General features: G+C 50.5%; 12 non-coding genes across 12 annotated transcripts; all 12 read right to left on the bottom strand.

Moving 5' to 3' along the window:
- Positions 1-3,769: 3,769 nt before the first annotated feature.
- On the bottom strand, positions 3,770-3,853 carry Trnal-uaa. The gene has a single exon. It is a non-coding gene; the product is annotated as a tRNA-Leu (tRNA).
- Positions 3,854-5,641: 1,788 nt separating this feature from the next.
- Trnal-uaa lies at positions 5,642-5,725 on the bottom strand. Its single transcript has one exon. It is a non-coding gene; the product is annotated as a tRNA-Leu (tRNA).
- Positions 5,726-7,513: 1,788 nt separating this feature from the next.
- Trnal-uaa lies at positions 7,514-7,597 on the bottom strand. Its single transcript has one exon. It is a non-coding gene; the product is annotated as a tRNA-Leu (tRNA).
- Positions 7,598-9,385: 1,788 nt separating this feature from the next.
- Trnal-uaa lies at positions 9,386-9,469 on the bottom strand. Its single transcript has one exon. It is a non-coding gene; the product is annotated as a tRNA-Leu (tRNA).
- Positions 9,470-11,257: 1,788 nt separating this feature from the next.
- On the bottom strand, positions 11,258-11,341 carry Trnal-uaa. The gene has a single exon. It is a non-coding gene; the product is annotated as a tRNA-Leu (tRNA).
- Positions 11,342-13,129: 1,788 nt separating this feature from the next.
- Trnal-uaa lies at positions 13,130-13,213 on the bottom strand. The gene has a single exon. It is a non-coding gene; the product is annotated as a tRNA-Leu (tRNA).
- Positions 13,214-15,001: 1,788 nt separating this feature from the next.
- Positions 15,002-15,085, bottom strand: Trnal-uaa. Its single transcript has one exon. It is a non-coding gene; the product is annotated as a tRNA-Leu (tRNA).
- Positions 15,086-16,873: 1,788 nt separating this feature from the next.
- Positions 16,874-16,957, bottom strand: Trnal-uaa. The gene has a single exon. It is a non-coding gene; the product is annotated as a tRNA-Leu (tRNA).
- A 1,788-nt stretch (positions 16,958-18,745) lies between these two features.
- Positions 18,746-18,829, bottom strand: Trnal-uaa. The gene has a single exon. It is a non-coding gene; the product is annotated as a tRNA-Leu (tRNA).
- Positions 18,830-20,617: 1,788 nt separating this feature from the next.
- On the bottom strand, positions 20,618-20,701 carry Trnal-uaa. Its single transcript has one exon. It is a non-coding gene; the product is annotated as a tRNA-Leu (tRNA).
- Positions 20,702-22,489: 1,788 nt separating this feature from the next.
- On the bottom strand, positions 22,490-22,573 carry Trnal-uaa. Its single transcript has one exon. It is a non-coding gene; the product is annotated as a tRNA-Leu (tRNA).
- Positions 22,574-24,361: 1,788 nt separating this feature from the next.
- On the bottom strand, positions 24,362-24,445 carry Trnal-uaa. Its single transcript has one exon. It is a non-coding gene; the product is annotated as a tRNA-Leu (tRNA).
- Between the last annotated feature and the right edge of the window lie 1,479 nt (positions 24,446-25,924).

Genomic DNA, 25,924 nt, shown 5'->3' with positions numbered 1-25,924 from the left:
TCCTATAGTAATTTTTGTCATTATGGGTAGTATGTATGTATTCGGTCATGCGGCCAGGTCTTGCTCCAGTCGAATGCAATTCGTCCATATGCCACTACTGACTGTCGATAAATGTCGTCAAGGTCGAATTTCTCTCCTCGTCTTTCGAATGCTTTCTTGAGCAGGTCTCGCAAGGCTCCAAAGTCGGTGGGGAGATTCACCGATTTCAGCTGGATTCTGTCGACAGCCTCCATAACCGGAAAGGTTATTTTTTTGCCGTCCTCATGTCCTACTCGGACCACATGTCTCAAGGCAGTGATCAGGGTAGCCGGCTGCTCCAATCTGGATAGCTGCATGGTGTACTCCAAATTGGGGTACACCCTTACTGGATCGACTGGTGGTAATCTAACTATTGGTGTGCACTGAGTGCTGGGGCTCGTACTAGAGCTCGTCACTACATTTTCCTGTATTGGTTGGTTATTGATGTTACTGTCCTTATGAGTTGCTGGAGCCGCAGGATGCCCTTGCCGCTGTAGGTGTAGTTTCGGCTTTGTTTCCCGGCTTCCAGAGGAGAGAGTTTCTGCCATGGGGAGATTTGTTTGTATTCCTATATCCATTGTTGGAAAATCAGTTTGTATAGACATATCCTTTGTTTCAATTTTGACGGCTCCCGTGAGCGACCTCAAAAAATCCTTAAATCTATTTGCCCGCATGGCATCTCTCCTCCTTTTGCTCGGGGACTTTCGCTTTGGCATCCTGTTCGGTATACTGGACTCAACCATAATCGGTCCTGGAGATCAGTCTTTGCTCCAGCATTCTGTATGTGGGGCAGTTTCTACCGGTGGTTCCACAAGACTTTTTTCCTCGGATCTTACACGGTATGCAAACTGTTGCCGCCTTGCAGTCTTTGCGGCTATGACCTTTCTCCCCGCACTTGGTGCACGCCGGCTCCCTGGTGCACAGCCTTAGGATGTGATCCAGGTCACCACAGTTGTGGCAACGAGGTACCACGACATAGTCCCTTGTATTGATGGCATGGAAACCTACATACAGTCTGCCCATTGTTGTTACCTTTTTCCACATCAGCGCCGATACCTCGGCGACGTGATGAACTACATCACGACCCCGCGGACCAGTCTTAAATTTCAACTTAAAGTTTTCCTTAAATTCATCTTTTTCCATTTTGTCAAAGTTCTGTAGCCTAATTGTTTCTTCTAATTCTTCATTCGTCATAATTGCAGGTACGTCATATAATATGACGAGAGGGTTTCTTTTTCTCGGTGGTTCACATTTGACCACCGAGTTCAATTTCTGGTTATTTAGCAGCTTTTCCTTGTCTTCTTCCGTAGCAACTTCAACTATCACAGAGTTTCTGCTTGGTTTAACCTTTTTGATTTTAATCTTGTCTTTAATGGGGTCAACAGTTTTTGTGAAAAGTTCCTGAATTTTCCTGACACTAGTGTCTTGCCCAGGTAATGTCCTGAGAAAGACAGCCGTGTCAGTCCTTTTCGTTACCCTGTCAATGGTGTCTCTTGTCGTGCTTTGTGGGCTCTTGGTGGGCGCTTGCGCAGCCACCGCTGCCCACGTCTTTGCTGGTTGCCTTCTTAACCTGTCATTTTCCTTTTCAAGCTCTTCTACTCTACCTTCAAGTTTGGCGTGGGCAATAGCCCATGCAGCCAGCTCATTTTTTATGACGGCAAGTCCAGCTTGACTGATTTTGCCATTCTTTATCTGTTGCTCCATGAGCAACGAGATTCTCGAGTACCTCTCCATAATTGTTTCATTCACTGCCTGTCCCTGCTCGTCCTGAGGAGAGGGATCAGGCACAGCGGAAGACATTCGAGGCGCACACGAATCACTCGCTTCAATTGTCGCCATGATTTACGAGTGATCAAAAAGAGGGTTGGGAGCCCGTCTCTTACCCCGGACCGGCTCCTCTGGCATGGGGGGGGACTATTGCAGCTCGCCCACCGACCTCGCCCCTAGGTCAAGGGCACTCCAGAGCTGCAGGGTTCAACGCGCCGTTGCCAGCGCACTAGTCCCCGTCGAAGGCCTCGTCGTCGACGATTTCACTCGACGCTCCTCGGCAAGTGCACCCCGCACTCCGGAGAGGCGGATGCACCCCTCGCCCTTCGCCGCCTACTAGCCCGAGTTTCCACCTGAAGGCCAAGGACCCACTCCTACTCAGGTGGTGGGTCGGTCCCCCAGTCGTTTGGCGGTCTGGGCCCATCTAACCTAGCCCAGGCGATGTCACCACCTCCTGGGTTTGGCAGAACACGCCCCGGTTACCCAGGGGCGCGGCGAAGCACCCTTGCCGACTCGCGCCGCGATCCCACGCCGACAAACGAGGTCGCCGGCATGCAGAGCACTTGCTGGTCTGTGCCCTGCGAACAGAAAGGGACTGGTGTTCGGTCCCTTGACACAGCTCCCCCTGTGCCACGCACCCTTCGCTTTCGCATCGGGTTGGGTCGCAGCTCTCCCTTTTGACGCAAGGCAGAATGCCGAGCTTGACGTCTGGCACCACGGGAAGGCGGAAAGAGCCACTTGGGAAGGAGAGGCTGTAAGAGACGCTTCACTTCCCCGAGTGAGGACTGCCGCGGCACGCCCGACTGGAAAGCGATACGCCCCAGTGCGAGCCTCCGTGCCTTACGGCGCGCCGGCAACGGGCGGGCCCGCGCCGAAACGCGCCGTCAAGCGACTGACCTCACGCCAGACATGGTTGCTTCCCAAGTAGCTGATCCGGGTTCGAAGCCCGGACACCGCACGCAAGTTGTCTTCTTTACTCAGGAGAGTGTTTCCAACGCTCGCGATCGTCGAATTTCCAAACTGTCGTGTTACGAATGGTTTTCCTTCGCCCCTCGTCCAGCTCCGCGTAGGCTAGTGCGGATTGCGATTCACAGCATCGTGTGTCCCCATGTGTCGACTTGTCCCGACTTTGCTCGGCTGACGCGAAAGCTCACGCTTGCAAATGGGCGTATATGTAGAGGACAGGCGCTAGAAACGACTGGGAGAGACCGACTCGACAAACGCGCAACGGACCCTTTCATTTGACTGTGGCCGCAGGTTCGCGAATTTGGGTCCCGAGAGGCAAGAGAGGGGTCAGCGTGCTGGACCGTATCATTACCGCGCAGCAACACCGAAAACTAAGGGAAAAGGCAAAATTAAAGAATCCAACAGCACGTAGACTTCCTAGTTAGCCACCGAGCCGTGTACTAAGCACGCAAAAACGCTGCTTAACTTCGGTGATCGGACGAGAACCCGTGTCGTCAGCGTGGCACACAAGTCGGCGAGAACGTTTCCAGACGTGCGGACATCTTAGTCCTTGTACAGATCACTTGGGATTTGCCTGGCAGTCTCTCGCGCTGCCTTTTAGGGAAGCAATATGAAATAGCCCTTGGTGGGATCTAACCCATAGCCTTCCCGTTGTTAGCATGACACACTAACTTAGTGAGCTTACTGCCCACGCAATACGGCCGCTTCACATCTCCAGCACCTGAGCCACCGTTTCATCTATCTTTATTAAGGCCTTACGATTCCTTTAAACACGTATGCGTTGCTGTTGAGGTTTTCTCGCTGTCGCTTGGAACCCAGAGCCACAGCACAACAACAACGGAAACGTCCGTAAGAAGAGCTAAACCTCGACGCGGGAAAAGTATGTTCCGCTATTTCTTTTCGACCGCTCGGTCTGTCACTGTCGTCTCTAGTAAAATCTGCTTCGCGTGTTTCTGCATAATTTACTTGTTCTGTAAGATCACGGGAGTATGTTAGTTTCAGAATGTTTAAAATGCATTGTCAGATGTGGGGTTCGAACCCACGCTCCCTTATGGGAACCAGAGCTTAAATCTGGCGCCTTAGACCGCTCGGCCAATCTGACGTGCGAGGCAAGAGCTCCAGAGACTTCCATCTCTAGCAATATCTCAAAGAACCTCACTGCGAAATCTGTTTCTTTTTTCGGTAGGATGGAATTATGTCAGTTTTAGAAAATTTAAGACGCTATGTCAGACGTGGCGTAGGAAATGCACCCTCCCCTTCGGGAACGAATGTGGCGCGTTGGACCGCTTTCTTCCGTCGTTTCTAGTTTGAACTGTAACTAGCAAAACTGTATTTAGTAATAGGAACATTTTCACATTGATGCAAAGAAAACTAGATATTAGCCAACGGCAAATAAGGCCGTTTCCTAGCAACAGCCACGCTGTGCATAACGCTCTCGTGGGAAGCCAATGAAATACTTCCTGTGAGGCTCAAACTGTCGACCTTCACTTTACAATACTTCGGCACTGCCCCGGTGGTACCGACGCATACATACTGAAGCGTCTTTGGATCGTCAGTGAGTACTTCATATTAGAAATTTCGTGTTCGCCCTGATGTGCATTAAAGGGCAGATTCTTCAGTAAAAGTTAGTTCTGCGCTCAGTTTCAGTATATGGCCCTAGCAGCACCAGGAAAACGGGTTCAGATGTGCTCGCCTTCCACTCGGCGTTGAGCGCCTACAGCGAGATTGCCTTCGGCCTCTGGCGCCATTAGGGAAGGCGACACATCACGGAGCAAGCAGCGCGTAGCAGAAGGCGGTGGTGGTGTGTCGGTCAGCATGGTTGCTTCCCAAGTAGCTGATCCGGGTTCGAAGCCCGGACACCGCACGCAAGTTGTCTTCTTTACTCAGGAGAGTGTTTCCAACGCTCGCGATCGTCGAATTTCCAAACTGTCGTGTTACGAATGGTTTTCCTTCGCCCCTCGTCCAGCTCCGCGTAGGCTAGTGCGGATTGCGATTCACAGCATCGTGTGTCCCCATGTGTCGACTTGTCCCGACTTTGCTCGGCTGACGCGAAAGCTCACGCTTGCAAATGGGCGTATATGTAGAGGACAGGCGCTAGAAACGACTGGGAGAGACCGACTCGACAAACGCGCAACGGACCCTTTCATTTGACTGTGGCCGCAGGTTCGCGAATTTGGGTCCCGAGAGGCAAGAGAGGGGTCAGCGTGCTGGACCGTATCATTACCGCGCAGCAACACCGAAAACTAAGGGAAAAGGCAAAATTAAAGAATCCAACAGCACGTAGACTTCCTAGTTAGCCACCGAGCCGTGTACTAAGCACGCAAAAACGCTGCTTAACTTCGGTGATCGGACGAGAACCCGTGTCGTCAGCGTGGCACACAAGTCGGCGAGAACGTTTCCAGACGTGCGGACATCTTAGTCCTTGTACAGATCACTTGGGATTTGCCTGGCAGTCTCTCGCGCTGCCTTTTAGGGAAGCAATATGAAATAGCCCTTGGTGGGATCTAACCCATAGCCTTCCCGTTGTTAGCATGACACACTAACTTAGTGAGCTTACTGCCCACGCAATACGGCCGCTTCACATCTCCAGCACCTGAGCCACCGTTTCATCTATCTTTATTAAGGCCTTACGATTCCTTTAAACACGTATGCGTTGCTGTTGAGGTTTTCTCGCTGTCGCTTGGAACCCAGAGCCACAGCACAACAACAACGGAAACGTCCGTAAGAAGAGCTAAACCTCGACGCGGGAAAAGTATGTTCCGCTATTTCTTTTCGACCGCTCGGTCTGTCACTGTCGTCTCTAGTAAAATCTGCTTCGCGTGTTTCTGCATAATTTACTTGTTCTGTAAGATCACGGGAGTATGTTAGTTTCAGAATGTTTAAAATGCATTGTCAGATGTGGGGTTCGAACCCACGCTCCCTTATGGGAACCAGAGCTTAAATCTGGCGCCTTAGACCGCTCGGCCAATCTGACGTGCGAGGCAAGAGCTCCAGAGACTTCCATCTCTAGCAATATCTCAAAGAACCTCACTGCGAAATCTGTTTCTTTTTTCGGTAGGATGGAATTATGTCAGTTTTAGAAAATTTAAGACGCTATGTCAGACGTGGCGTAGGAAATGCACCCTCCCCTTCGGGAACGAATGTGGCGCGTTGGACCGCTTTCTTCCGTCGTTTCTAGTTTGAACTGTAACTAGCAAAACTGTATTTAGTAATAGGAACATTTTCACATTGATGCAAAGAAAACTAGATATTAGCCAACGGCAAATAAGGCCGTTTCCTAGCAACAGCCACGCTGTGCATAACGCTCTCGTGGGAAGCCAATGAAATACTTCCTGTGAGGCTCAAACTGTCGACCTTCACTTTACAATACTTCGGCACTGCCCCGGTGGTACCGACGCATACATACTGAAGCGTCTTTGGATCGTCAGTGAGTACTTCATATTAGAAATTTCGTGTTCGCCCTGATGTGCATTAAAGGGCAGATTCTTCAGTAAAAGTTAGTTCTGCGCTCAGTTTCAGTATATGGCCCTAGCAGCACCAGGAAAACGGGTTCAGATGTGCTCGCCTTCCACTCGGCGTTGAGCGCCTACAGCGAGATTGCCTTCGGCCTCTGGCGCCATTAGGGAAGGCGACACATCACGGAGCAAGCAGCGCGTAGCAGAAGGCGGTGGTGGTGTGTCGGTCAGCATGGTTGCTTCCCAAGTAGCTGATCCGGGTTCGAAGCCCGGACACCGCACGCAAGTTGTCTTCTTTACTCAGGAGAGTGTTTCCAACGCTCGCGATCGTCGAATTTCCAAACTGTCGTGTTACGAATGGTTTTCCTTCGCCCCTCGTCCAGCTCCGCGTAGGCTAGTGCGGATTGCGATTCACAGCATCGTGTGTCCCCATGTGTCGACTTGTCCCGACTTTGCTCGGCTGACGCGAAAGCTGACGCTTGCAAATGGGCGTATATGTAGAGGACAGGCGCTAGAAACGACTGGGAGAGACCGACTCGACAAACGCGCAACGGACCCTTTCATTTGACTGTGGCCGCAGGTTCGCGAATTTGGGTCCCGAGAGGCAAGAGAGGGGTCAGCGTGCTGGACCGTACCATTACCGCGCAGCAACACCGAAAACTAAGGGAAAAGGCAAAATTAAAGAATCCAACAGCACGTAGACTTCCTAGTTAGCCACCGAGCCGTGTACTAAGCACGCAAAAACGCTGCTTAACTTCGGTGATCGGACGAGAACCCGTGTCGTCAGCGTGGCACACAAGTCGGCGAGAACGTTTCCAGACGTGCGGACATCTTAGTCCTTGTACAGATCACTTGGGATTTGCCTGGCAGTCTCTCGCGCTGCCTTTTAGGGAAGCAATATGAAATAGCCCTTGGTGGGATCTAACCCATAGCCTTCCCGTTGTTAGCATGACACACTAACTTAGTGAGCTTACTGCCCACGCAATACGGCCGCTTCACATCTCCAGCACCTGAGCCACCGTTTCATCTATCTTTATTAAGGCCTTACGATTCCTTTAAACACGTATGCGTTGCTGTTGAGGTTTTCTCGCTGTCGCTTGGAACCCAGAGCCACAGCACAACAACAACGGAAACGTCCGTAAGAAGAGCTAAACCTCGACGCGGGAAAAGTATGTTCCGCTATTTCTTTTCGACCGCTCGGTCTGTCACTGTCGTCTCTAGTAAAATCTGCTTCGCGTGTTTCTGCATAATTTACTTGTTCTGTAAGATCACGGGAGTATGTTAGTTTCAGAATGTTTAAAATGCATTGTCAGATGTGGGGTTCGAACCCACGCTCCCTTATGGGAAGCAGAGCTTAAATCTGGCGCCTTAGACCGCTCGGCCAATCTGACGTGCGAGGCAAGAGCTCCAGAGACTTCCATCTCTAGCAATATCTCAAAGAACCTCACTGCGAAATCTGTTTCTTTTTTCGGTAGGATGGAATTATGTCAGTTTTAGAAAATTTAAGACGCTATGTCAGACGTGGCGTAGGAAATGCACCCTCCCCTTCGGGAACGAATGTGGCGCGTTGGACCGCTTTCTTCCGTCGTTTCTAGTTTGAACTGTAACTAGCAAAACTGTATTTAGTAATAGGAACATTTTCACATTGATGCAAAGAAAACTAGATATTAGCCAACGGCAAATAAGGCCGTTTCCTAGCAACAGCCACGCTGTGCATAACGCTCTCGTGGGAAGCCAATGAAATACTTCCTGTGAGGCTCAAACTGTCGACCTTCACTTTACAATACTTCGGCACTGCCCCGGTGGTACCGACGCATACATACTGAAGCGTCTTTGGATCGTCAGTGAGTACTTCATATTAGAAATTTCGTGTTCGCCCTGATGTGCATTAAAGGGCAGATTCTTCAGTAAAAGTTAGTTCTGCGCTCAGTTTCAGTATATGGCCCTAGCAGCACCAGGAAAACGGGTTCAGATGTGCTCGCCTTCCACTCGGCGTTGAGCGCCTACAGCGAGATTGCCTTCGGCCTCTGGCGCCATTAGGGAAGGCGACACATCACGGAGCAAGCAGCGCGTAGCAGAAGGCGGTGGTGGTGTGTCGGTCAGCATGGTTGCTTCCCAAGTAGCTGATCCGGGTTCGAAGCCCGGACACCGCACGCAAGTTGTCTTCTTTACTCAGGAGAGTGTTTCCAACGCTCGCGATCGTCGAATTTCCAAACTGTCGTGTTACGAATGGTTTTCCTTCGCCCCTCGTCCAGCTCCGCGTAGGCTAGTGCGGATTGCGATTCACAGCATCGTGTGTCCCCATGTGTCCACTTGTCCCGACTTTGCTCGGCTGACGCGAAAGCTGACGCTTGCAAATGGGCGTATATGTAGAGGACAGGCGCTAGAAACGACTGGGAGAGACCGACTCGACAAACGCGCAACGGACCCTTTCATTTGACTGTGGCCGCAGGTTCGCGAATTTGGGTCCCGAGAGGCAAGAGAGGGGTCAGCGTGCTGGACCGTACCATTACCGCGCAGCAACACCGAAAACTAAGGGAAAAGGCAAAATTAAAGAATCCAACAGCACGTAGACTTCCTAGTTAGCCACCGAGCCGTGTACTAAGCACGCAAAAACGCTGCTTAACTTCGGTGATCGGACGAGAACCCGTGTCGTCAGCGTGGCACACAAGTCGGCGAGAACGTTTCCAGACGTGCGGACATCTTAGTCCTTGTACAGATCACTTGGGATTTGCCTGGCAGTCTCTCGCGCTGCCTTTTAGGGAAGCAATATGAAATAGCCCTTGGTGGGATCTAACCCATAGCCTTCCCGTTGTTAGCATGACACACTAACTTAGTGAGCTTACTGCCCACGCAATACGGCCGCTTCACATCTCCAGCACCTGAGCCACCGTTTCATCTATCTTTATTAAGGCCTTACGATTCCTTTAAACACGTATGCGTTGCTGTTGAGGTTTTCTCGCTGTCGCTTGGAACCCAGAGCCACAGCACAACAACAACGGAAACGTCCGTAAGAAGAGCTAAACCTCGACGCGGGAAAAGTATGTTCCGCTATTTCTTTTCGACCGCTCGGTCTGTCACTGTCGTCTCTAGTAAAATCTGCTTCGCGTGTTTCTGCATAATTTACTTGTTCTGTAAGATCACGGGAGTATGTTAGTTTCAGAATGTTTAAAATGCATTGTCAGATGTGGGGTTCGAACCCACGCTCCCTTATGGGAAGCAGAGCTTAAATCTGGCGCCTTAGACCGCTCGGCCAATCTGACGTGCGAGGCAAGAGCTCCAGAGACTTCCATCTCTAGCAATATCTCAAAGAACCTCACTGCGAAATCTGTTTCTTTTTTCGGTAGGATGGAATTATGTCAGTTTTAGAAAATTTAAGACGCTATGTCAGACGTGGCGTAGGAAATGCACCCTCCCCTTCGGGAACGAATGTGGCGCGTTGGACCGCTTTCTTCCGTCGTTTCTAGTTTGAACTGTAACTAGCAAAACTGTATTTAGTAATAGGAACATTTTCACATTGATGCAAAGAAAACTAGATATTAGCCAACGGCAAATAAGGCCGTTTCCTAGCAACAGCCACGCTGTGCATAACGCTCTCGTGGGAAGCCAATGAAATACTTCCTGTGAGGCTCAAACTGTCGACCTTCACTTTACAATACTTCGGCACTGCCCCGGTGGTACCGACGCATACATACTGAAGCGTCTTTGGATCGTCAGTGAGTACTTCATATTAGAAATTTCGTGTTCGCCCTGATGTGCATTAAAGGGCAGATTCTTCAGTAAAAGTTAGTTCTGCGCTCAGTTTCAGTATATGGCCCTAGCAGCACCAGGAAAACGGGTTCAGATGTGCTCGCCTTCCACTCGGCGTTGAGCGCCTACAGCGAGATTGCCTTCGGCCTCTGGCGCCATTAGGGAAGGCGACACATCACGGAGCAAGCAGCGCGTAGCAGAAGGCGGTGGTGGTGTGTCGGTCAGCATGGTTGCTTCCCAAGTAGCTGATCCGGGTTCGAAGCCCGGACACCGCACGCAAGTTGTCTTCTTTACTCAGGAGAGTGTTTCCAACGCTCGCGATCGTCGAATTTCCAAACTGTCGTGTTACGAATGGTTTTCCTTCGCCCCTCGTCCAGCTCCGCGTAGGCTAGTGCGGATTGCGATTCACAGCATCGTGTGTCCCCATGTGTCCACTTGTCCCGACTTTGCTCGGCTGACGCGAAAGCTGACGCTTGCAAATGGGCGTATATGTAGAGGACAGGCGCTAGAAACGACTGGGAGAGACCGACTCGACAAACGCGCAACGGACCCTTTCATTTGACTGTGGCCGCAGGTTCGCGAATTTGGGTCCCGAGAGGCAAGAGAGGGGTCAGCGTGCTGGACCGTACCATTACCGCGCAGCAACACCGAAAACTAAGGGAAAAGGCAAAATTAAAGAATCCAACAGCACGTAGACTTCCTAGTTAGCCACCGAGCCGTGTACTAAGCACGCAAAAACGCTGCTTAACTTCGGTGATCGGACGAGAACCCGTGTCGTCAGCGTGGCACACAAGTCGGCGAGAACGTTTCCAGACGTGCGGACATCTTAGTCCTTGTACAGATCACTTGGGATTTGCCTGGCAGTCTCTCGCGCTGCCTTTTAGGGAAGCAATATGAAATAGCCCTTGGTGGGATCTAACCCATAGCCTTCCCGTTGTTAGCATGACACACTAACTTAGTGAGCTTACTGCCCACGCAATACGGCCGCTTCACATCTCCAGCACCTGAGCCACCGTTTCATCTATCTTTATTAAGGCCTTACGATTCCTTTAAACACGTATGCGTTGCTGTTGAGGTTTTCTCGCTGTCGCTTGGAACCCAGAGCCACAGCACAACAACAACGGAAACGTCCGTAAGAAGAGCTAAACCTCGACGCGGGAAAAGTATGTTCCGCTATTTCTTTTCGACCGCTCGGTCTGTCACTGTCGTCTCTAGTAAAATCTGCTTCGCGTGTTTCTGCATAATTTACTTGTTCTGTAAGATCACGGGAGTATGTTAGTTTCAGAATGTTTAAAATGCATTGTCAGATGTGGGGTTCGAACCCACGCTCCCTTATGGGAAGCAGAGCTTAAATCTGGCGCCTTAGACCGCTCGGCCAATCTGACGTGCGAGGCAAGAGCTCCAGAGACTTCCATCTCTAGCAATATCTCAAAGAACCTCACTGCGAAATCTGTTTCTTTTTTCGGTAGGATGGAATTATGTCAGTTTTAGAAAATTTAAGACGCTATGTCAGACGTGGCGTAGGAAATGCACCCTCCCCTTCGGGAACGAATGTGGCGCGTTGGACCGCTTTCTTCCGTCGTTTCTAGTTTGAACTGTAACTAGCAAAACTGTATTTAGTAATAGGAACATTTTCACATTGATGCAAAGAAAACTAGATATTAGCCAACGGCAAATAAGGCCGTTTCCTAGCAACAGCCACGCTGTGCATAACGCTCTCGTGGGAAGCCAATGAAATACTTCCTGTGAGGCTCAAACTGTCGACCTTCACTTTACAATACTTCGGCACTGCCCCGGTGGTACCGACGCATACATACTGAAGCGTCTTTGGATCGTCAGTGAGTACTTCATATTAGAAATTTCGTGTTCGCCCTGATGTGCATTAAAGGGCAGATTCTTCAGTAAAAGTTAGTTCTGCGCTCAGTTTCAGTATATGGCCCTAGCAGCACCAGGAAAACGGGTTCAGATGTGCTCGCCTTCCACTCGGCGTTGAGCGCCTACAGCGAGATTGCCTTCGGCCTCTGGCGCCATTAGGGAAGGCGACACATCACGGAGCAAGCAGCGCGTAGCAGAAGGCGGTGGTGGTGTGTCGGTCAGCATGGTTGCTTCCCAAGTAGCTGATCCGGGTTCGAAGCCCGGACACCGCACGCAAGTTGTCTTCTTTACTCAGGAGAGTGTTTCCAACGCTCGCGATCGTCGAATTTCCAAACTGTCGTGTTACGAATGGTTTTCCTTCGCCCCTCGTCCAGCTCCGCGTAGGCTAGTGCGGATTGCGATTCACAGCATCGTGTGTCCCCATGTGTCCACTTGTCCCGACTTTGCTCGGCTGACGCGAAAGCTGACGCTTGCAAATGGGCGTATATGTAGAGGACAGGCGCTAGAAACGACTGGGAGAGACCGACTCGACAAACGCGCAACGGACCCTTTCATTTGACTGTGGCCGCAGGTTCGCGAATTTGGGTCCCGAGAGGCAAGAGAGGGGTCAGCGTGCTGGACCGTACCATTACCGCGCAGCAACACCGAAAACTAAGGGAAAAGGCAAAATTAAAGAATCCAACAGCACGTAGACTTCCTAGTTAGCCACCGAGCCGTGTACTAAGCACGCAAAAACGCTGCTTAACTTCGGTGATCGGACGAGAACCCGTGTCGTCAGCGTGGCACACAAGTCGGCGAGAACGTTTCCAGACGTGCGGACATCTTAGTCCTTGTACAGATCACTTGGGATTTGCCTGGCAGTCTCTCGCGCTGCCTTTTAGGGAAGCAATATGAAATAGCCCTTGGTGGGATCTAACCCATAGCCTTCCCGTTGTTAGCATGACACACTAACTTAGTGAGCTTACTGCCCACGCAATACGGCCGCTTCACATCTCCAGCACCTGAGCCACCGTTTCATCTATCTTTATTAAGGCCTTACGATTCCTTTAAACACGTATGCGTTGCTGTTGAGGTTTTCTCGCTGTCGCTTGGAACCCAGAGCCACAGCACAACAACAACGGAAACGTCCGTAAGAAGAGCTAAACCTCGACGCGGGAAAAGTATGTTCCGCTATTTCTTTTCGACCGCTCGGTCTGTCACTGTCGTCTCTAGTAAAATCTGCTTCGCGTGTTTCTGCATAATTTACTTGTTCTGTAAGATCACGGGAGTATGTTAGTTTCAGAATGTTTAAAATGCATTGTCAGATGTGGGGTTCGAACCCACGCTCCCTTATGGGAAGCAGAGCTTAAATCTGGCGCCTTAGACCGCTCGGCCAATCTGACGTGCGAGGCAAGAGCTCCAGAGACTTCCATCTCTAGCAATATCTCAAAGAACCTCACTGCGAAATCTGTTTCTTTTTTCGGTAGGATGGAATTATGTCAGTTTTAGAAAATTTAAGACGCTATGTCAGACGTGGCGTAGGAAATGCACCCTCCCCTTCGGGAACGAATGTGGCGCGTTGGACCGCTTTCTTCCGTCGTTTCTAGTTTGAACTGTAACTAGCAAAACTGTATTTAGTAATAGGAACATTTTCACATTGATGCAAAGAAAACTAGATATTAGCCAACGGCAAATAAGGCCGTTTCCTAGCAACAGCCACGCTGTGCATAACGCTCTCGTGGGAAGCCAATGAAATACTTCCTGTGAGGCTCAAACTGTCGACCTTCACTTTACAATACTTCGGCACTGCCCCGGTGGTACCGACGCATACATACTGAAGCGTCTTTGGATCGTCAGTGAGTACTTCATATTAGAAATTTCGTGTTCGCCCTGATGTGCATTAAAGGGCAGATTCTTCAGTAAAAGTTAGTTCTGCGCTCAGTTTCAGTATATGGCCCTAGCAGCACCAGGAAAACGGGTTCAGATGTGCTCGCCTTCCACTCGGCGTTGAGCGCCTACAGCGAGATTGCCTTCGGCCTCTGGCGCCATTAGGGAAGGCGACACATCACGGAGCAAGCAGCGCGTAGCAGAAGGCGGTGGTGGTGTGTCGGTCAGCATGGTTGCTTCCCAAGTAGCTGATCCGGGTTCGAAGCCCGGACACCGCACGCAAGTTGTCTTCTTTACTCAGGAGAGTGTTTCCAACGCTCGCGATCGTCGAATTTCCAAACTGTCGTGTTACGAATGGTTTTCCTTCGCCCCTCGTCCAGCTCCGCGTAGGCTAGTGCGGATTGCGATTCACAGCATCGTGTGTCCCCATGTGTCCACTTGTCCCGACTTTGCTCGGCTGACGCGAAAGCTGACGCTTGCAAATGGGCGTATATGTAGAGGACAGGCGCTAGAAACGACTGGGAGAGACCGACTCGACAAACGCGCAACGGACCCTTTCATTTGACTGTGGCCGCAGGTTCGCGAATTTGGGTCCCGAGAGGCAAGAGAGGGGTCAGCGTGCTGGACCGTACCATTACCGCGCAGCAACACCGAAAACTAAGGGAAAAGGCAAAATTAAAGAATCCAACAGCACGTAGACTTCCTAGTTAGCCACCGAGCCGTGTACTAAGCACGCAAAAACGCTGCTTAACTTCGGTGATCGGACGAGAACCCGTGTCGTCAGCGTGGCACACAAGTCGGCGAGAACGTTTCCAGACGTGCGGACATCTTAGTCCTTGTACAGATCACTTGGGATTTGCCTGGCAGTCTCTCGCGCTGCCTTTTAGGGAAGCAATATGAAATAGCCCTTGGTGGGATCTAACCCATAGCCTTCCCGTTGTTAGCATGACACACTAACTTAGTGAGCTTACTGCCCACGCAATACGGCCGCTTCACATCTCCAGCACCTGAGCCACCGTTTCATCTATCTTTATTAAGGCCTTACGATTCCTTTAAACACGTATGCGTTGCTGTTGAGGTTTTCTCGCTGTCGCTTGGAACCCAGAGCCACAGCACAACAACAACGGAAACGTCCGTAAGAAGAGCTAAACCTCGACGCGGGAAAAGTATGTTCCGCTATTTCTTTTCGACCGCTCGGTCTGTCACTGTCGTCTCTAGTAAAATCTGCTTCGCGTGTTTCTGCATAATTTACTTGTTCTGTAAGATCACGGGAGTATGTTAGTTTCAGAATGTTTAAAATGCATTGTCAGATGTGGGGTTCGAACCCACGCTCCCTTATGGGAAGCAGAGCTTAAATCTGGCGCCTTAGACCGCTCGGCCAATCTGACGTGCGAGGCAAGAGCTCCAGAGACTTCCATCTCTAGCAATATCTCAAAGAACCTCACTGCGAAATCTGTTTCTTTTTTCGGTAGGATGGAATTATGTCAGTTTTAGAAAATTTAAGACGCTATGTCAGACGTGGCGTAGGAAATGCACCCTCCCCTTCGGGAACGAATGTGGCGCGTTGGACCGCTTTCTTCCGTCGTTTCTAGTTTGAACTGTAACTAGCAAAACTGTATTTAGTAATAGGAACATTTTCACATTGATGCAAAGAAAACTAGATATTAGCCAACGGCAAATAAGGCCGTTTCCTAGCAACAGCCACGCTGTGCATAACGCTCTCGTGGGAAGCCAATGAAATACTTCCTGTGAGGCTCAAACTGTCGACCTTCACTTTACAATACTTCGGCACTGCCCCGGTGGTACCGACGCATACATACTGAAGCGTCTTTGGATCGTCAGTGAGTACTTCATATTAGAAATTTCGTGTTCGCCCTGATGTGCATTAAAGGGCAGATTCTTCAGTAAAAGTTAGTTCTGCGCTCAGTTTCAGTATATGGCCCTAGCAGCACCAGGAAAACGGGTTCAGATGTGCTCGCCTTCCACTCGGCGTTGAGCGCCTACAGCGAGATTGCCTTCGGCCTCTGGCGCCATTAGGGAAGGCGACACATCACGGAGCAAGCAGCGCGTAGCAGAAGGCGGTGGTGGTGTGTCGGTCAGCATGGTTGCTTCCCAAGTAGCTGATCCGGGTTCGAAGCCCGGACACCGCACGCAAGTTGTCTTCTTTACTCAGGAGAGTGTTTCCAACGCTCGCGATCGTCGAATTTCCAAACTGTCGTGTTACGAATGGTTTTCCTTCGCCCCTCGTCCAGCTCCGCGTAGGCTAGTGCGGATTGCGATTCACAGCATCGTGTGTCCCCATGTGTCCACTTGTCCCGACTTTGCTCGGCTGACGCGAAAGCTGACGCTTGCAAATGGGCGTATATGTAGAGGACAGGCGCTAGAAACGACTGGGAGAGACCGACTCGACAAACGCGCAACGGACCCTTTCATTTGACTGTGGCCGCAGGTTCGCGAATTTGGGTCCCGAGAGGCAAGAGAGGGGTCAGCGTGCTGGACCGTACCATTACCGCGCAGCAACACCGAAAACTAAGGGAAAAGGCAAAATTAAAGAATCCAACAGCACGTAGACTTCCTAGTTAGCCACCGAGCCGTGTACTAAGCACGCAAAAACGCTGCTTAACTTCGGTGATCGGACGAGAACCCGTGTCGTCAGCGTGGCACACAAGTCGGCGAGAACGTTTCCAGACGTGCGGACATCTTAGTCCTTGTACAGATCACTTGGGATTTGCCTGGCAGTCTCTCGCGCTGCCTTTTAGGGAAGCAATATGAAATAGCCCTTGGTGGGATCTAACCCATAGCCTTCCCGTTGTTAGCATGACACACTAACTTAGTGAGCTTACTGCCCACGCAATACGGCCGCTTCACATCTCCAGCACCTGAGCCACCGTTTCATCTATCTTTATTAAGGCCTTACGATTCCTTTAAACACGTATGCGTTGCTGTTGAGGTTTTCTCGCTGTCGCTTGGAACCCAGAGCCACAGCACAACAACAACGGAAACGTCCGTAAGAAGAGCTAAACCTCGACGCGGGAAAAGTATGTTCCGCTATTTCTTTTCGACCGCTCGGTCTGTCACTGTCGTCTCTAGTAAAATCTGCTTCGCGTGTTTCTGCATAATTTACTTGTTCTGTAAGATCACGGGAGTATGTTAGTTTCAGAATGTTTAAAATGCATTGTCAGATGTGGGGTTCGAACCCACGCTCCCTTATGGGAAGCAGAGCTTAAATCTGGCGCCTTAGACCGCTCGGCCAATCTGACGTGCGAGGCAAGAGCTCCAGAGACTTCCATCTCTAGCAATATCTCAAAGAACCTCACTGCGAAATCTGTTTCTTTTTTCGGTAGGATGGAATTATGTCAGTTTTAGAAAATTTAAGACGCTATGTCAGACGTGGCGTAGGAAATGCACCCTCCCCTTCGGGAACGAATGTGGCGCGTTGGACCGCTTTCTTCCGTCGTTTCTAGTTTGAACTGTAACTAGCAAAACTGTATTTAGTAATAGGAACATTTTCACATTGATGCAAAGAAAACTAGATATTAGCCAACGGCAAATAAGGCCGTTTCCTAGCAACAGCCACGCTGTGCATAACGCTCTCGTGGGAAGCCAATGAAATACTTCCTGTGAGGCTCAAACTGTCGACCTTCACTTTACAATACTTCGGCACTGCCCCGGTGGTACCGACGCATACATACTGAAGCGTCTTTGGATCGTCAGTGAGTACTTCATATTAGAAATTTCGTGTTCGCCCTGATGTGCATTAAAGGGCAGATTCTTCAGTAAAAGTTAGTTCTGCGCTCAGTTTCAGTATATGGCCCTAGCAGCACCAGGAAAACGGGTTCAGATGTGCTCGCCTTCCACTCGGCGTTGAGCGCCTACAGCGAGATTGCCTTCGGCCTCTGGCGCCATTAGGGAAGGCGACACATCACGGAGCAAGCAGCGCGTAGCAGAAGGCGGTGGTGGTGTGTCGGTCAGCATGGTTGCTTCCCAAGTAGCTGATCCGGGTTCGAAGCCCGGACACCGCACGCAAGTTGTCTTCTTTACTCAGGAGAGTGTTTCCAACGCTCGCGATCGTCGAATTTCCAAACTGTCGTGTTACGAATGGTTTTCCTTCGCCCCTCGTCCAGCTCCGCGTAGGCTAGTGCGGATTGCGATTCACAGCATCGTGTGTCCCCATGTGTCGACTTGTCCCGACTTTGCTCGGCTGACGCGAAAGCTGACGCTTGCAAATGGGCGTATATGTAGAGGACAGGCGCTAGAAACGACTGGGAGAGACCGACTCGACAAACGCGCAACGGACCCTTTCATTTGACTGTGGCCGCAGGTTCGCGAATTTGGGTCCCGAGAGGCAAGAGAGGGGTCAGCGTGCTGGACCGTACCATTACCGCGCAGCAACACCGAAAACTAAGGGAAAAGGCAAAATTAAAGAATCCAACAGCACGTAGACTTCCTAGTTAGCCACCGAGCCGTGTACTAAGCACGCAAAAACGCTGCTTAACTTCGGTGATCGGACGAGAACCCGTGTCGTCAGCGTGGCACACAAGTCGGCGAGAACGTTTCCAGACGTGCGGACATCTTAGTCCTTGTACAGATCACTTGGGATTTGCCTGGCAGTCTCTCGCGCTGCCTTTTAGGGAAGCAATATGAAATAGCCCTTGGTGGGATCTAACCCATAGCCTTCCCGTTGTTAGCATGACACACTAACTTAGTGAGCTTACTGCCCACGCAATACGGCCGCTTCACATCTCCAGCACCTGAGCCACCGTTTCATCTATCTTTATTAAGGCCTTACGATTCCTTTAAACACGTATGCGTTGCTGTTGAGGTTTTCTCGCTGTCGCTTGGAACCCAGAGCCACAGCACAACAACAACGGAAACGTCCGTAAGAAGAGCTAAACCTCGACGCGGGAAAAGTATGTTCCGCTATTTCTTTTCGACCGCTCGGTCTGTCACTGTCGTCTCTAGTAAAATCTGCTTCGCGTGTTTCTGCATAATTTACTTGTTCTGTAAGATCACGGGAGTATGTTAGTTTCAGAATGTTTAAAATGCATTGTCAGATGTGGGGTTCGAACCCACGCTCCCTTATGGGAAGCAGAGCTTAAATCTGGCGCCTTAGACCGCTCGGCCAATCTGACGTGCGAGGCAAGAGCTCCAGAGACTTCCATCTCTAGCAATATCTCAAAGAACCTCACTGCGAAATCTGTTTCTTTTTTCGGTAGGATGGAATTATGTCAGTTTTAGAAAATTTAAGACGCTATGTCAGACGTGGCGTAGGAAATGCACCCTCCCCTTCGGGAACGAATGTGGCGCGTTGGACCGCTTTCTTCCGTCGTTTCTAGTTTGAACTGTAACTAGCAAAACTGTATTTAGTAATAGGAACATTTTCACATTGATGCAAAGAAAACTAGATATTAGCCAACGGCAAATAAGGCCGTTTCCTAGCAACAGCCACGCTGTGCATAACGCTCTCGTGGGAAGCCAATGAAATACTTCCTGTGAGGCTCAAACTGTCGACCTTCACTTTACAATACTTCGGCACTGCCCCGGTGGTACCGACGCATACATACTGAAGCGTCTTTGGATCGTCAGTGAGTACTTCATATTAGAAATTTCGTGTTCGCCCTGATGTGCATTAAAGGGCAGATTCTTCAGTAAAAGTTAGTTCTGCGCTCAGTTTCAGTATATGGCCCTAGCAGCACCAGGAAAACGGGTTCAGATGTGCTCGCCTTCCACTCGGCGTTGAGCGCCTACAGCGAGATTGCCTTCGGCCTCTGGCGCCATTAGGGAAGGCGACACATCACGGAGCAAGCAGCGCGTAGCAGAAGGCGGTGGTGGTGTGTCGGTCAGCATGGTTGCTTCCCAAGTAGCTGATCCGGGTTCGAAGCCCGGACACCGCACGCAAGTTGTCTTCTTTACTCAGGAGAGTGTTTCCAACGCTCGCGATCGTCGAATTTCCAAACTGTCGTGTTACGAATGGTTTTCCTTCGCCCCTCGTCCAGCTCCGCGTAGGCTAGTGCGGATTGCGATTCACAGCATCGTGTGTCCCCATGTGTCCACTTGTCCCGACTTTGCTCGGCTGACGCGAAAGCTGACGCTTGCAAATGGGCGTATATGTAGAGGACAGGCGCTAGAAACGACTGGGAGAGACCGACTCGACAAACGCGCAACGGACCCTTTCATTTGACTGTGGCCGCAGGTTCGCGAATTTGGGTCCCGAGAGGCAAGAGAGGGGTCAGCGTGCTGGACCGTATCATTACCGCGCAGCAACACCGAAAACTAAGGGAAAAGGCAAAATTAAAGAATCCAACAGCACGTAGACTTCCTAGTTAGCCACCGAGCCGTGTACTAAGCACGCAAAAACGCTGCTTAACTTCGGTGATCGGACGAGAACCCGTGTCGTCAGCGTGGCACACAAGTCGGCGAGAACGTTTCCAGACGTGCGGACATCTTAGTCCTTGTACAGATCACTTGGGATTTGCCTGGCAGTCTCTCGCGCTGCCTTTTAGGGAAGCAATATGAAATAGCCCTTGGTGGGATCTAACCCATAGCCTTCCCGTTGTTAGCATGACACACTAACTTAGTGAGCTTACTGCCCACGCAATACGGCCGCTTCACATCTCCAGCACCTGAGCCACCGTTTCATCTATCTTTATTAAGGCCTTACGATTCCTTTAAACACGTATGCGTTGCTGTTGAGGTTTTCTCGCTGTCGCTTGGAACCCAGAGCCACAGCACAACAACAACGGAAACGTCCGTAAGAAGAGCTAAACCTCGACGCGGGAAAAGTATGTTCCGCTATTTCTTTTCGACCGCTCGGTCTGTCACTGTCGTCTCTAGTAAAATCTGCTTCGCGTGTTTCTGCATAATTTACTTGTTCTGTAAGATCACGGGAGTATGTTAGTTTCAGAATGTTTAAAATGCATTGTCAGATGTGGGGTTCGAACCCACGCTCCCTTATGGGAAGCAGAGCTTAAATCTGGCGCCTTAGACCGCTCGGCCAATCTGACGTGCGAGGCAAGAGCTCCAGAGACTTCCATCTCTAGCAATATCTCAAAGAACCTCACTGCGAAATCTGTTTCTTTTTTCGGTAGGATGGAATTATGTCAGTTTTAGAAAATTTAAGACGCTATGTCAGACGTGGCGTAGGAAATGCACCCTCCCCTTCGGGAACGAATGTGGCGCGTTGGACCGCTTTCTTCCGTCGTTTCTAGTTTGAACTGTAACTAGCAAAACTGTATTTAGTAATAGGAACATTTTCACATTGATGCAAAGAAAACTAGATATTAGCCAACGGCAAATAAGGCCGTTTCCTAGCAACAGCCACGCTGTGCATAACGCTCTCGTGGGAAGCCAATGAAATACTTCCTGTGAGGCTCAAACTGTCGACCTTCACTTTACAATACTTCGGCACTGCCCCGGTGGTACCGACGCATACATACTGAAGCGTCTTTGGATCGTCAGTGAGTACTTCATATTAGAAATTTCGTGTTCGCCCTGATGTGCATTAAAGGGCAGATTCTTCAGTAAAAGTTAGTTCTGCGCTCAGTTTCAGTATATGGCCCTAGCAGCACCAGGAAAACGGGTTCAGATGTGCTCGCCTTCCACTCGGCGTTGAGCGCCTACAGCGAGATTGCCTTCGGCCTCTGGCGCCATTAGGGAAGGCGACACATCACGGAGCAAGCAGCGCGTAGCAGAAGGCGGTGGTGGTGTGTCGGTCAGCATGGTTGCTTCCCAAGTAGCTGATCCGGGTTCGAAGCCCGGACACCGCACGCAAGTTGTCTTCTTTACTCAGGAGAGTGTTTCCAACGCTCGCGATCGTCGAATTTCCAAACTGTCGTGTTACGAATGGTTTTCCTTCGCCCCTCGTCCAGCTCCGCGTAGGCTAGTGCGGATTGCGATTCACAGCATCGTGTGTCCCCATGTGTCCACTTGTCCCGACTTTGCTCGGCTGACGCGAAAGCTGACGCTTGCAAATGGGCGTATATGTAGAGGACAGGCGCTAGAAACGACTGGGAGAGACCGACTCGACAAACGCGCAACGGACCCTTTCATTTGACTGTGGCCGCAGGTTCGCGAATTTGGGTCCCGAGAGGCAAGAGAGGGGTCAGCGTGCTGGACCGTATCATTACCGCGCAGCAACACCGAAAACTAAGGGAAAAGGCAAAATTAAAGAATCCAACAGCACGTAGACTTCCTAGTTAGCCACCGAGCCGTGTACTAAGCACGCAAAAACGCTGCTTAACTTCGGTGATCGGACGAGAACCCGTGTCGTCAGCGTGGCACACAAGTCGGCGAGAACGTTTCCAGACGTGCGGACATCTTAGTCCTTGTACAGATCACTTGGGATTTGCCTGGCAGTCTCTCGCGCTGCCTTTTAGGGAAGCAATATGAAATAGCCCTTGGTGGGATCTAACCCATAGCCTTCCCGTTGTTAGCATGACACACTAACTTAGTGAGCTTACTGCCCACGCAATACGGCCGCTTCACATCTCCAGCACCTGAGCCACCGTTTCATCTATCTTTATTAAGGCCTTACGATTCCTTTAAACACGTATGCGTTGCTGTTGAGGTTTTCTCGCTGTCGCTTGGAACCCAGAGCCACAGCACAACAACAACGGAAACGTCCGTAAGAAGAGCTAAACCTCGACGCGGGAAAAGTATGTTCCGCTATTTCTTTTCGACCGCTCGGTCTGTCACTGTCGTCTCTAGTAAAATCTGCTTCGCGTGTTTCTGCATAATTTACTTGTTCTGTAAGATCACGGGAGTATGTTAGTTTCAGAATGTTTAAAATGCATTGTCAGATGTGGGGTTCGAACCCACGCTCCCTTATGGGAAGCAGAGCTTAAATCTGGCGCCTTAGACCGCTCGGCCAATCTGACGTGCGAGGCAAGAGCTCCAGAGACTTCCATCTCTAGCAATATCTCAAAGAACCTCACTGCGAAATCTGTTTCTTTTTTCGGTAGGATGGAATTATGTCAGTTTTAGAAAATTTAAGACGCTATGTCAGACGTGGCGTAGGAAATGCACCCTCCCCTTCGGGAACGAATGTGGCGCGTTGGACCGCTTTCTTCCGTCGTTTCTAGTTTGAACTGTAACTAGCAAAACTGTATTTAGTAATAGGAACATTTTCACATTGATGCAAAGAAAACTAGATATTAGCCAACGGCAAATAAGGCCGTTTCCTAGCAACAGCCACGCTGTGCATAACGCTCTCGTGGGAAGCCAATGAAATACTTCCTGTGAGGCTCAAACTGTCGACCTTCACTTTACAATACTTCGGCACTGCCCCGGTGGTACCGACGCATACATACTGAAGCGTCTTTGGATCGTCAGTGAGTACTTCATATTAGAAATTTCGTGTTCGCCCTGATGTGCATTAAAGGGCAGATTCTTCAGTAAAAGTTAGTTCTGCGCTCAGTTTCAGTATATGGCCCTAGCAGCACCAGGAAAACGGGTTCAGATGTGCTCGCCTTCCACTCGGCGTTGAGCGCCTACAGCGAGATTGCCTTCGGCCTCTGGCGCCATTAGGGAAGGCGACACATCACGGAGCAAGCAGCGCGTAGCAGAAGGCGGTGGTGGTGTGTCGGTCAGCATGGTTGCTTCCCAAGTAGCTGATCCGGGTTCGAAGCCCGGACACCGCACGCAAGTTGTCTTCTTTACTCAGGAGAGTGTTTCCAACGCTCGCGATCGTCGAATTTCCAAACTGTCGTGTTACGAATGGTTTTCCTTCGCCCCTCGTCCAGCTCCGCGTAGGCTAGTGCGGATTGCGATTCACAGCATCGTGTGTCCCCATGTGTCGACTTGTCCCGACTTTGCTCGGCTGACGCGAAAGCTGACGCTTGCAAATGGGCGTATATGTAGAGGACAGGCGCTAGAAACGACTGGGAGAGACCGACTCGACAAACGCGCAACGGACCCTTTCATTTGACTGTGGCCGCAGGTTCGCGAATTTGGGTCCCGAGAGGCAAGAGAGGGGTCAGCGTGCTGGACCGTACCATTACCGCGCAGCAACACCGAAAACTAAGGGAAAAGGCAAAATTAAAGAATCCAACAGCACGTAGACTTCCTAGTTAGCCACCGAGCCGTGTACTAAGCACGCAAAAACGCTGCTTAACTTCGGTGATCGGACGAGAACCCGTGTCGTCAGCGTGGCACACAAGTCGGCGAGAACGTTTCCAGACGTGCGGACATCTTAGTCCTTGTACAGATCACTTGGGATTTGCCTGGCAGTCTCTCGCGCTGCCTTTTAGGGAAGCAATATGAAATAGCCCTTGGTGGGATCTAACCCATAGCCTTCCCGTTGTTAGCATGACACACTAACTTAGTGAGCTTACTGCCCACGCAATACGGCCGCTTCACATCTCCAGCACCTGAGCCACCGTTTCATCTATCTTTATTAAGGCCTTACGATTCCTTTAAACACGTATGCGTTGCTGTTGAGGTTTTCTCGCTGTCGCTTGGAACCCAGAGCCACAGCACAACAACAACGGAAACGTCCGTAAGAAGAGCTAAACCTCGACGCGGGAAAAGTATGTTCCGCTATTTCTTTTCGACCGCTCGGTCTGTCACTGTCGTCTCTAGTAAAATCTGCTTCGCGTGTTTCTGCATAATTTACTTGTTCTGTAAGATCACGGGAGTATGTTAGTTTCAGAATGTTTAAAATGCATTGTCAGATGTGGGGTTCGAACCCACGCTCCCTTATGGGAAGCAGAGCTTAAATCTGGCGCCTTAGACCGCTCGGCCAATCTGACGTGCGAGGCAAGAGCTCCAGAGACTTCCATCTCTAGCAATATCTCAAAGAACCTCACTGCGAAATCTGTTTCTTTTTTCGGTAGGATGGAATTATGTCAGTTTTAGAAAATTTAAGACGCTATGTCAGACGTGGCGTAGGAAATGCACCCTCCCCTTCGGGAACGAATGTGGCGCGTTGGACCGCTTTCTTCCGTCGTTTCTAGTTTGAAAACTAGCAAAACTGTATTTAGTAATAGGAACATTTTCACATTGATGCAAAGAAAACTAGATATTAGCCAACGGCAAATAAGGCCGTTTCCTAGCAACAGCCACGCTGTGCATAACGCTCTCGTGGGAAGCCAATGAAATACTTCCTGTGAGGCTCAAACTGTCGACCTTCACTTTACAATACTTCGGCACTGCCCCGGTGGTACCGACGCATACATACTGAAGCGTCTTTGGATCGTCAGTGAGTACTTCATATTAGAAATTTCGTGTTCGCCCTGATGTGCATTAAAGGGCAGATTCTTCAGTAAAAGTTAGTTCTGCGCTCAGTTTCAGTATATGGCCCTAGCAGCACCAGGAAAACGGGTTCAGATGTGCTCGCCTTCCACTCGGCGTTGAGCGCCTACAGCGAGATTGCCTTCGGCCTCTGGCGCCATTAGGGAAGGCGACACATCACGGAGCAAGCAGCGCGTAGCAGAAGGCGGTGGTGGTGTGTCGGTCAGCATGGTTGCTTCCCAAGTAGCTGATCCGGGTTCGAAGCCCGGACACCGCACGCAAGTTGTCTTCTTTACTCAGGAGAGTGTTTCCAACGCTCGCGATCGTCGAATTTCCAAACTGTCGTGTTACGAATGGTTTTCCTTCGCCCCTCGTCCAGCTCCGCGTAGGCTAGTGCGGATTGCGATTCACAGCATCGTGTGTCCCCATGTGTCCACTTGTCCCGACTTTGCTCGGCTGACGCGAAAGCTGACGCTTGCAAATGGGCGTATATGTAGAGGACAGGCGCTAGAAACGACTGGGAGAGACCGACTCGACAAACGCGCAACGGACCCTTTCATTTGACTGTGGCCGCAGGTTCGCGAATTTGGGTCCCGAGAGGCAAGAGAGGGGTCAGCGTGCTGGACCGTACCATTACCGCGCAGCAACACCGAAAACTAAGGGAAAAGGCAAAATTAAAGAATCCAACAGCACGTAGACTTCCTAGTTAGCCACCGAGCCGTGTACTAAGCACGCAAAAACGCTGCTTAACTTCGGTGATCGGACGAGAACCCGTGTCGTCAGCGTGGCACACAAGTCGGCGAGAACGTTTCCAGACGTGCGGACATCTTAGTCCTTGTACAGATCACTTGGGATTTGCCTGGCAGTCTCTCGCGCTGCCTTTTAGGGAAGCAATATGAAATAGCCCTTGGTGGGATCTAACCCATAGCCTTCCCGTTGTTAGCATGACACACTAACTTAGTGAGCTTACTGCCCACGCAATACGGCCGCTTCACATC

Source organism: Schistocerca piceifrons, unplaced genomic scaffold (assembly GCF_021461385.2).
Source record: "Schistocerca piceifrons isolate TAMUIC-IGC-003096 unplaced genomic scaffold, iqSchPice1.1 HiC_scaffold_1062, whole genome shotgun sequence".
Taxonomy (NCBI): Eukaryota; Metazoa; Arthropoda; class Insecta; order Orthoptera; family Acrididae; genus Schistocerca; species Schistocerca piceifrons.
This window is presented reverse-complemented; position numbering and strand designations above follow the sequence as displayed.